Source organism: Hyaena hyaena, unplaced genomic scaffold (assembly GCF_003009895.1).
Source record: "Hyaena hyaena isolate Hyena2069 unplaced genomic scaffold, ASM300989v1 scaffold_138, whole genome shotgun sequence".
Lineage (NCBI taxonomy): Eukaryota > Metazoa > Chordata > Mammalia > Carnivora > Hyaenidae > Hyaena > Hyaena hyaena.
The window spans coordinates 2,570,611-2,580,593 of NW_024080770.1; the positions used below are offsets into that span (position 1 = coordinate 2,570,611).

A 9,983-nucleotide genomic window follows, 5' to 3' on the forward strand; every position below is an offset into this window, starting at 1 on the left:
ACAGTTTATCTGTATGATCTAGGGCTACAATTAGAAGAGGAATGATTTTTAGTGTCCCCTTTGCCTAAGAAAAACAAAATTCTGCTCTCCTGTCTTACTGTGTCGTCCCGAAACTAGGAGTCAGACTCAACAGGAACCAGAGGGTGAGAGACAGAATCAAAAATCACCAAGTGTATAATCATACTCAAATTTTTAAAATTTTCTAAAAACTGTTAGAAAACCTGGGGAGAATATGTGGCAATGGATTTTAAGGGTGCATGACCAAAGGGAGCACACCTACCTTGATTTTGGGAAAGACCAAGTGAATTAATAGAGGCATTTAGTAAGGTAGCTATCATTTTTAAAAATTTATTTATTTTATGAGAGAGAGAGAACACGGGAGGGGGGAGGGGAAGAGGGAGAGAGAGACAGAAAGAGAATCCCAAGCAGGCTTCACAATGTCAGTACAGAGCCCTACATGGGGCTCAAACTCCTGAACCATGAGATCATGACCTGAACAGAAATCAGAAGTCAGAGGCTTAACCAACTGAGCCACCCAGGCGCCACAGCTATCATTATTTTTATTGGCTCTTTCAGGCAATAATTAACTTCTAGGGAACATACATTTGTAATAATTGTCAACACAAGGTATTGTGATTTCTTAATTATCATGCAGACACTGAACTTTAGTGAAGTTTATTGGAGGTGCTTAGTGCCTTCCTTGGTCCTCAACCTGAATGAATCCTGCTGGCAAGTGGCTTCTCTGAATCATTTGTTTCCTCTTACCAATCAAGGTCAAGGTGTGTGCTCCTTGGTTGCTAAAACCTTTGGAAGATGACAGAAAAGAAGAGTTACATGTGATATAGGAACAAGAGGCTAACAAGAGCAGAAAGAATTCCTTAGCTCAGCTGAGCTGAACCCCTGAAGCCTACTGCTGCCAGAGCCAAGTGACTCATCTCGCAGGCCAGGGCCCCACCCAAACCTGCCTCAGCCTCTCCTCTATCCGGATTCAGAAACTTGCAGAGATTCTGGGACACAGAGATTCTGGGGTAGATCGTTGGTGTTTGACAGGAGTTGAGGGACCTCCCCCACGGTCTTGCTTTCATATGTCAGGATGTCTGGGGTACTAGGACATACTACAATTACTATGATTTAGAAAATACTACCTTCCTTTCCTCCCTTTTTTCAAACCTCTGAATCTTGCTCCTCCACATTCACTATCAGCTGACAGATGACCTGACTTCACTAAGAAAATGAGGTAAACAGAAGTCAACAATGTTCCTTCAAAAATTCACCATGCTATATCCATGTACTCTGCCTTCCTTTCTCTTACAATTGGCGGCTTATCCTGCCCTCCATTTGAGTCCCAGAGGGCAGGTAAAGGGTGTGGGGAGGATATATGAATGCATGAGGGGGACTATTTTAGGTAGAGAAGTCAGGGAAGTCTTCTTTGAGAAGACATCTGTACAGAAGTCTGGGTGAACTGAGGGAGACATGGATCTGGGGAAAGAGTGTTCCAAGTAGAAGGACTAGCAGAAGCAAAAGCCTGAGATGGGAATGAAGTTGGTATATTAAGAAAACAAAAACAAAGCTGGGGAGGCTGGAGCATAAGGACTGTAGAGAGAAAACAGGAGATGAGGTTGGAGAGGAGGCAGGTGCCTAACGGGATAGGGACTTAGAGACCATGGTAAGGAATCAGAATAAAATCCAAAGCCTGAAGGGAAATCATTCAACGGTTTCGAGTAGGGAAGAAATCTAACATTTTTTTTTTTTTAATGAATATAGCTTCTGCATGGAGAACTGATTCTACAGGGGCAACAGCAGAAGCAGGAAGACTAGAAGGCCAATGCACTAAGCCAGTTAAGATCACAATGGCTTGAGCTGGTAGTAGCAGCGAGGAACTGAAAAGTGAATAAACCGACAGAACTCAGTACCTGTTAGACGTAGGAAGTGAGTAAAGCAAGAAATCAAAGACAACACTTGGATTTTTGTCCTGAAGGGTCTTGAGTGGATTCTAATCCTACCCACCTGAACAATGGGAAATCTGGAGGCAAAGCAAGTTTGGCAGAAAGAGGGACACAAATATAAAAGTAAAGAATAATCCTTCTGGGGGCTGGTTAAATTCAAGATACTTATAACCATTACAATATATAAGGAGGATTCATAAGGTATCAGTGTAAAGCAATTTATTTTTTTCCCCTGCTGTCCACTGAAGCCTGATCTGTTGATATAGTTCTCCTGCCCTGCTTTACTGGTTTTATTTTCCTCATTGCACTTATTACCAGCTCACACATTTATTGGTTTATTGTCTGTCTCCCCCATCAAATGTAAGCTCCTAGGGACCAGAGATTTATCTCCTTTGTTTATGACTATGCCCCTCAAATACTGCCCAGCTCAGAGGAGGTGCTTGTTACATTTTGAGGAAGAAAGCAAACAAGCACATGGGAGGATACTAAAACAGGACACTAAAAGGAGTTAAACTACAAAATAAAGTTTTACTAAAACTTCTATGAGTTTAAAAAAAAAAAAAAGTAGTTCTCTTATCCTTTGCGGGTGGGAGTAAGGAAATGGAGAGACAGAAAAGAAGATGGAAAAATGGTTTATTCAGACTAACACGCCATTCCCGTATTGATTTCTAACCAGCAGATGAGGAGGGTGGGCTGTGACTTCTCCTCCAAATCCATTCCTAAAAAGGCTCCAGTCCAGAGCCTTGGGCACAGGGTAGAGAAGAGAACTGAGGAAGAAAAGTGGCAAGCCGACCTGGAAGCAGTAGAGACTAAGCTACACCAGTCACATGGCCTCCAAGTTTAGTTGTAGTTATGTTAGGACGAGAAATCTGTGAACACCTATATTTCTACACATTTTACATTTTGGGGCTTTTACTTTACTTCTTAAATTTTACCACATTTCATTTAGTACATGATTCTTTTGAAAATTTTCTACCCATTTTAGTTAAGGAAAACAAAATTTAGGACCTGGCTTGGATGTATAAGTGGCAAACAGCAGAGATAATAGAGATGGTGGGGAGACAAGAAGGGTGAAAATTCACAAGAAGAGGTAGGAAAATCTGATAGCCCACATACCAGAAGGCATATCCATTGTGTAACTCTCAGGGCAATTCTCTCCATTCCCTCTGAATAAAGGAAGCTGCTTCTCAGTTTCTTCTACTCTCTCTTTTGCCTTGTTTGGGGTAAAGGGGTACATTCCACTGCCTCCTCTCTTCCTGAAGGCCTGTCATACAGAGAAGCTCCCAACTGCTCAGACTTTGGTATCAGCAATTGCTACCTTGTGTATGGCAAAACAGGACTATCCCAGCACTCACCACATCCTGGTGCTCTTCCCTTTCTTTCTTGGCTGAGGGCCACGGAAAAAAGGGCCCTTCACAGTTGGCCTCTTTGGGACTTAGATTCTTTTCTCTCATGAGTACTTAGAGGCTTTTTTTACCAGAAAGGATGATCTTTTGTTTCCATAGGAAGGAACCATAAAGAATGCTCTTAAAAACCAACTCAATTGCAGCATTTAAGATTTTAATTTGAAGTTGATGAGTTCTATTTGAATTTACATATTTTTTACGGAAAAGAAACCCAAATAAATAGCAATACCCTGCTCTAAGAATAGCTTCATTTGAAATCTCTCTGCTGCTTAATCAAACAGCTGAGTCAGGCTCTTTCAGGGTCAATGACCCCCTCACAGAGCAGTCTACTGTGTCTTCCCAAGGAAGGTCTAACTTGCCAAAAACAAATATGCCTTCTCCACCCCTAATGCCATAATTGGGATGTTTCCCTAATTCAGAGACCAGAATCTAATCTTCCACCTCCTTTTTCCAAGGGGAACTCATAGATTTAAGTGGTCTAAAATATAGGCCCCCAGGTACTCCAACTTGCAATATTCTCTTTCATATCTGGATCCCATTCTGCTAGAAGAGATATTTGAGGACAAAACCCCTCCTTTTACATTATATACAGAAATTAAATTTAAATTTTTACCATCCTAAAACCTGACCCACACAGGTCCGTATGAGACTGTGGCAGTTAGGGCTTGTACAGAAACTTATTCTATTGAGACCTACAAGAGTGTTTTTGACTCATTCCATTTTTTAAGGCCTTTAGTTATCAAGTGAATAGGGTTTAGCGTCAATACTTTCTACTATTCCTCAATTCAAATATCCCATTCAAAATGCAGCCAATTGTTAAACCACACCTCTAGAACAATGGCCAGATCCGTCTCTAAAAGTCATCTGCTTCTACCTTTAGTCATTCTCTCTGCTGCCCATGCCAGCCTCATTTCTAAAAGCCCTGGGGCTTCTGCCATACCGCAACTTACTTTGAGGCTTTTTAGGGACCGAGAATTGTACGTCAACCTCCTAAACAACACTGCACAAGCTCATTTTTCTTCTGCTTTGCTAGTTTCTTTTATTTTTTATTTGAGAGAGAGAGTGCGCAAGTGCACTTGTGTGAGTGGGAGAAGGGCAAAAAGAGAGGGAGAAAATCTTAAGCAGGCTCCGTGCTCAGTGTGGAGCCTGACACAGGGCTCATTCCCACAACCCTGGGATCATGACCTGAGCCAAAATCAAGAGCCAGACACAACCAACTGAGCTACCCAGGCACCCCAGGTTCTTGTTTTATTATTATCAACAGCTTTACTGAGGTAATAACTTATACATCATGAAATTCACTCATTTTAAGTGTACAAATCAATAATTTTTGTATTTTACAGAGTTGTGCAACCATCACCATAATCTTAGAGCATTTCTATCAGTCTAAAAATCTCATGCTCATCTAGAGTCACTCTCCATTCCCAGCCCTAGCCCTAGCTCAACAACAATCTACTTCCTGTCTCTATAGATCTGCCTTTCTGGACATTTCACATAAATACAATCATACAATATGTGCTCTTTTGTGATTGTCCTCTTTCACTGAATATAATAGTTTTGAGGTTCATCCATTTAATAACATGTATCAGTAGTTCTTTCCTTTTAAACACCAAATACTCCGTGTATAGATATATCACATTTTGTTCATCCATTTACCAGAATATTTGGGTTATTTCCACTTTTTGGCTAGTGTGAATTCATGTATAAGTCTTTATGGACATATGTTTCCATTTCTCCTGAGTAGGAGTTGCATTGCTTAATGTTTCACATTTTGAGAAAGTGCCAAACTATTTTCCAAAGAGGCTGCACCATTTCACATTACCTGCAGCAACATCTAATGGATCTCATTAGTTTTAATCAGATAAACACATTATGTAACTATGTAGAGAGATCTCTTACTTTAATCCCATAACTAGTTAATTGAGATGTTTCCCTCAGTCACACACACAAGAATAAGGACCACCACTCTGCTTATAACATCTCTTCAAGGGGTATACCTACTATCCACCAAAACTAGTCCAAAACTTCCATTTTTACTGCTTCAATTCCAATGAAAAATCTAACCTTTGAGTTAATAATTTATCATCTGTCTGTGCTTGTTATTTCTGAACGTGTTAACAGTTTGTTCTTTATTTTTTTAAGTTTTTTTTTTAGTTTTTTGTTTGTTTGAGAGAGACTGCAAGTGGGGGAGGGGCTAAGAGAGAAGGGAGAGAGAATCAGAAGCAGGCTCTGTGCTGTCAACACAAAGCCCAATGCAGGGCTCATGAACTCAAACTCATGAACTGTGAGATCACGACCTGAGCTGAAATCCAGAGTCAGATGCTTAACCGACTGAGCCACCCAAGCAACCCAGCAGTTTGTTCTTTAAAACCAGAAAAAGTTGAGGAAAGTTGTCACCTCATCCAGCCGTAGAGGTGGGTGATGCCTGATGCCCCGCCACAGGAGCCTGGTGTGCCTCGGCACTGCTCCCAGAGCTTAAAAGGACGGCAGGGGTGGAAACCCAGCCAAGTATCTTTAATGAAAAAACAGCACAGCCATGACTTACTTGTAAATAACTGCTTTTCCTTCTTCTGAGATTCCAGAGGATGAGGAGCTCTTGCCATGGGTTTCAAATCAAAATTACCATCGTTAAAATTCACTTTCACTTTTAACCTTTAACAAGATAAAGATGATCTTGTGAAGATGTTTTGAAGGATATTTTGAAAACAAAACAGTGATCTTTAACCGTTTTGTTTACATACTCCTTAAAAGAAGTTTGAAAAACCACATACCGCCTAGCACATTTAAAAATTGACAGCTAAATTTTTTCACTGTAAGTTTAAAGTGTGTTTCTCATTAACAGATTTGGGATGAGTGTTGTTGGCCTTACTATCAAACTTTAAGGATATAATTTGATAAAATAGATTTTAACCACCATATTAATAAAGCACATCAAATCTGAAGGTGATCACATAAAACTGTTAGATAAGGATTATAACCAATGTATTTTGAAAATTTTGGCAGTTCCCCAAAACATTCCAGTTATATTCATAAGAAGTATCACTAAATTATATGACTTTAACTATTCCAAATTCAGAGCAATTCAAAACAGACCAAGTACCCTGATTCTAAGGCAAGTCTTTAAATCAATCAATCATCAATCAACTAATTAAAGTAAAATAAAATATATATGACCGGGAAATACAGAAAGACCTACGGGCTGAAATTCCTTGCTTCATCATCATTAAAGGAATTCTCTTTAAAGTCAGTATTTTTAGGGGCACCTGGGTGGCTCAGTCGGTTAAGCGTCCGACTTCGGCTCAGGTCATGATCTCACAGTTTGTGGGTTCGAGCCCCGCATCAGGCTCTGTGCTGACAGCCAGCTCAGAGCCTAGAGCCTGTTTCAGATTCTGTGTCTCCCTCTCTCCTGACCCTCCCCTGCTCATGCTGTCTGTCTGTCTATCTCTCTCTCTCTCCACCCCTCCCCTTCTCGCTAAAATTTATTTATTTTAATAAATAAACTTAAAAATAAATAAAATGGAAGACAGAATGGCAACCCTCCTCCATACAGCTGTCTCCCATATCGGTTTTCCTACAGATAGGTCTATTAACAGTCTTGGATTCACCCAAGCTAGACATTTTTTTTTTTAATTAATATAATTATATAACCAAACACTGGATGATTTCAGTCCCAAGAAAATGATGTTCCTCTTTGTCACTTTATTTCTAACCAGGATCCCACCATTACATTTTTTAGTAGGCTGGGTTAAGTGTCACTCCTCTGTGTTTCCATAATGACCTGTGCATATCAGTATTATCACATTTGCCACATTGTAATGGAATTATCTGTTTAAATGGCTATCTTCTCTATTATAAGTTCTTTATACAGAATTATAATTACAACTCAACACATGATTCCTTGATTGAATTAATTTGATACAGGAGTTGAACTATGTCCCCCAGAAAAGGTATGTTCAAGATATATTCACAGGTCCCTGTGAACGTGACCTTACTTGAAAATAAGATCTTTGCAGATGTACTCAAGTTAAAACGAAGTCATAATAGATTAGAGTGGGCTCTAACCCAGTGACAGATGTTATAACAGGGAAACTGGATGCAGACACAGGGGAAAGAAGAACATATAACCATGGAGGCAGACATTAGAGTGATAAGGCTGTAAACCGACTAAAAAGATTGCCAGCAGCCACCAGCAGCTTGGAAAGACAAAAGGAATGAGCCTCCCCCTAGAGCCTTCATAGAGGGAATGGCCCTGTTGACATCTTGATTTTATACTTCCAACCTCCAGAACTGTGAGAGAATAAATCTCTGTTGTTTTAAGCCACTTGGTGTATGACACTTTGTTACAAATACCTTAGGAAACTAATACATAAGAACAAATCTCAAAACTGAATTCCTCTCTGACTCCTCCTTTTCCCTGGCCTTCCAAATCTGGCCAACAAAATCTAAATCTCTTCATTCCATTCCTTTTACCACCATCTTGAGGCCTTTATCTACACAACACAGAGCCTTATAAAAACTTCAGCAATCTCCAACTTTTACTGTCTTATCTCCAATCATATACATCATATGTCAGATTAAAATTGCCAGGATTTCATGCTCTCCTCAATGACTCCCCATTCCCTTACATGATAAAATCCCAATTTTAAGCTGGCATTGAAGGCTTTTCATAAAATGGCTCCAACCTAGTTTCACAGACTTAACCAGTGAGTGGTAATCTACTCATTCATTTCACAGACAAGCAGACAGTTGCAAATTGTGTGATAAGTGAAAAAGTAGATGTATGTCAACTGGTGAGACAAAAGAGGGACTGGACCAGACTGCCTAATATAAGGAGGTGGACTGGAAGTATTTCATAGAGGAAGTGGTAAAGTGGCATTTAACAGAATCTTGGAAACAATGTTTTCCTCAAAAAAAAAAAAAAAGACTGAACACAGAACAGAACACCAGAGAAAGGCCCCATCAGTGGCAGAGAAGTACGGGAAGAAATCAAGAGCTTCAGGTAAACAAGTGCAATGCCCTAGATCCTTTGCTTCCCTGGATCCTTTGCCCCTATAGAGCAAAAGCCTTAAGCTGCTGGAAAGAGGCAAGTAATTCTTCACACCCACCTCCAGAACAATAAGCAAAGATATACTACTTCTGGGAAAGAAGTAAAAGCAAAACCTGCCTGCATGTAGAGGAGGAATACGAGGGAAACACCCAGGAGCAAGGCAAGGATCCACTACTACTAGGATAAGGAGAGAAGCAAAAACCCTCTATCCCAGGGGACAGGACAAGAAACTGCTTGGGGTCCAGAATCCTATACCTAAACCAAGCAGAGATCTGCCACTATTGGAAGAGGGGCAGAAAACTATCACCCAAGAACAACCACACAAGGTGGTGTTTCGCTGCCAGAGAGAGAAGGGGAAGGAACTCTAAGAACATGTTGCTCCTGAGGCCCAAGCACATAGAGCATGCCTAAAACTGAGGCAGGATAAGAAGACAGAAAAAATTCCTCTGCTGCCACGATGAGCCTAGCAAGAAGCAAGAAGCAACAGTAGTGTATTCTGGGGATGAAGCAAGAACATGGGGAGACTCACCCCACACACACCTCCGTGATGCAGGCTTGCAGACCGAAAACCGAAAAGGGAGCAGGAACACTTGAGAAAACCCTTCTGGCATAGCAGCCCCCACCCTAAGCACAAGGCAACAGCAGCTCACCACTAGAGGCATTTGAAACCTAAGGTGCACTAAAGGTAACAATAGCAATTATAATACCTAAACCCAGCTCAACTTCTGACTAGATGAGCCCAATTCTCCACACTAACAGTTGACAGAAGAAAAAGTGTATCTGTTTCTAGACATACTCAGTCTATACTGTTCTACCTCTAATGCCTGGCATTCAATCAAAAATGACAAGACATGCAAAGGAAAAAGAAGCCAAAACAAAATAACCTCAAAGAGCCAGCATTTAATAAAACATTACAAGACATTGGGGAGAGGAGCAAGACAAAATAACCCATTGTCAAGAGCGAAAGCACAGGACGCCTGGGTGGCTCAGTCAGTTAAGCATCCGACTTCAGCTCATGTCATGATCTCATGGTTTGTGGGTTCGAGCCCTGTGTCAGGCTCTGTGCTGACAGCCAGCTCAGCCTAGAGCCTGTTTCAGATTCTATGTCTCCCTCTCTCTCTGACCCTCCCCTGCTCATGCAGTCTCTCTCTCTCTCTCAGAAATAAATAAAACATTTAAAAATTAAAAAAAAAAAAAGAGTGAAAGCAACCAACAGAACTAGATTCAGAAATGACCCTAGCATGGGAACTATCAGATAATTTTTTTTTTTTTTTTTTACAAATAGTTTATTGTCAAATTAGTTTCTACATAACACTCAGTGCTCATCCCCAAAGTGCCCTCCTTCATGCCCATCCCCCCCTCCCCCCCACATCCATCAGTCCTCAGTTTTTGTCAGCATTCAAGAGTCTCTCATGGTTTGCCTCTCTCCCTTTCCCCCACCATTTCCGCCCTTCTTCTCCCCCTTGGTCCTCCGTCAAGTTCCTCCTAATCCTCCTATACGTGCAAACATATGGTATTTGTCCTTCTCTGCCTGACTTATTTCGCTCAGCATAACACCCTCAAGGTCCATCCATGTTGCTACAC

At 40.9% G+C, this 9,983-nt stretch overlaps 1 protein-coding gene across 2 annotated transcripts in view; it reads right to left on the reverse strand.

Annotated features, from left to right (window-relative positions):
- Positions 1 to 505: 505 nt before the first annotated feature.
- Positions 506 to 9,983, reverse strand: part of FAM228B (family with sequence similarity 228 member B) — a 22,605-nt gene continuing 13,127 nt past the window's right edge. For both annotated transcript variants that reach the window (XR_005529509.1, XR_005529508.1), the window contains 3 exons: positions 5,898 to 6,004; positions 3,302 to 3,436; positions 506 to 804 (listed from right to left, as the gene is read on the reverse strand). The gene's annotated coding sequence lies outside the window, so the exon portion shown is untranslated. The remainder of the gene's footprint in view (positions 805 to 3,301; positions 3,437 to 5,897; positions 6,005 to 9,983) is intronic.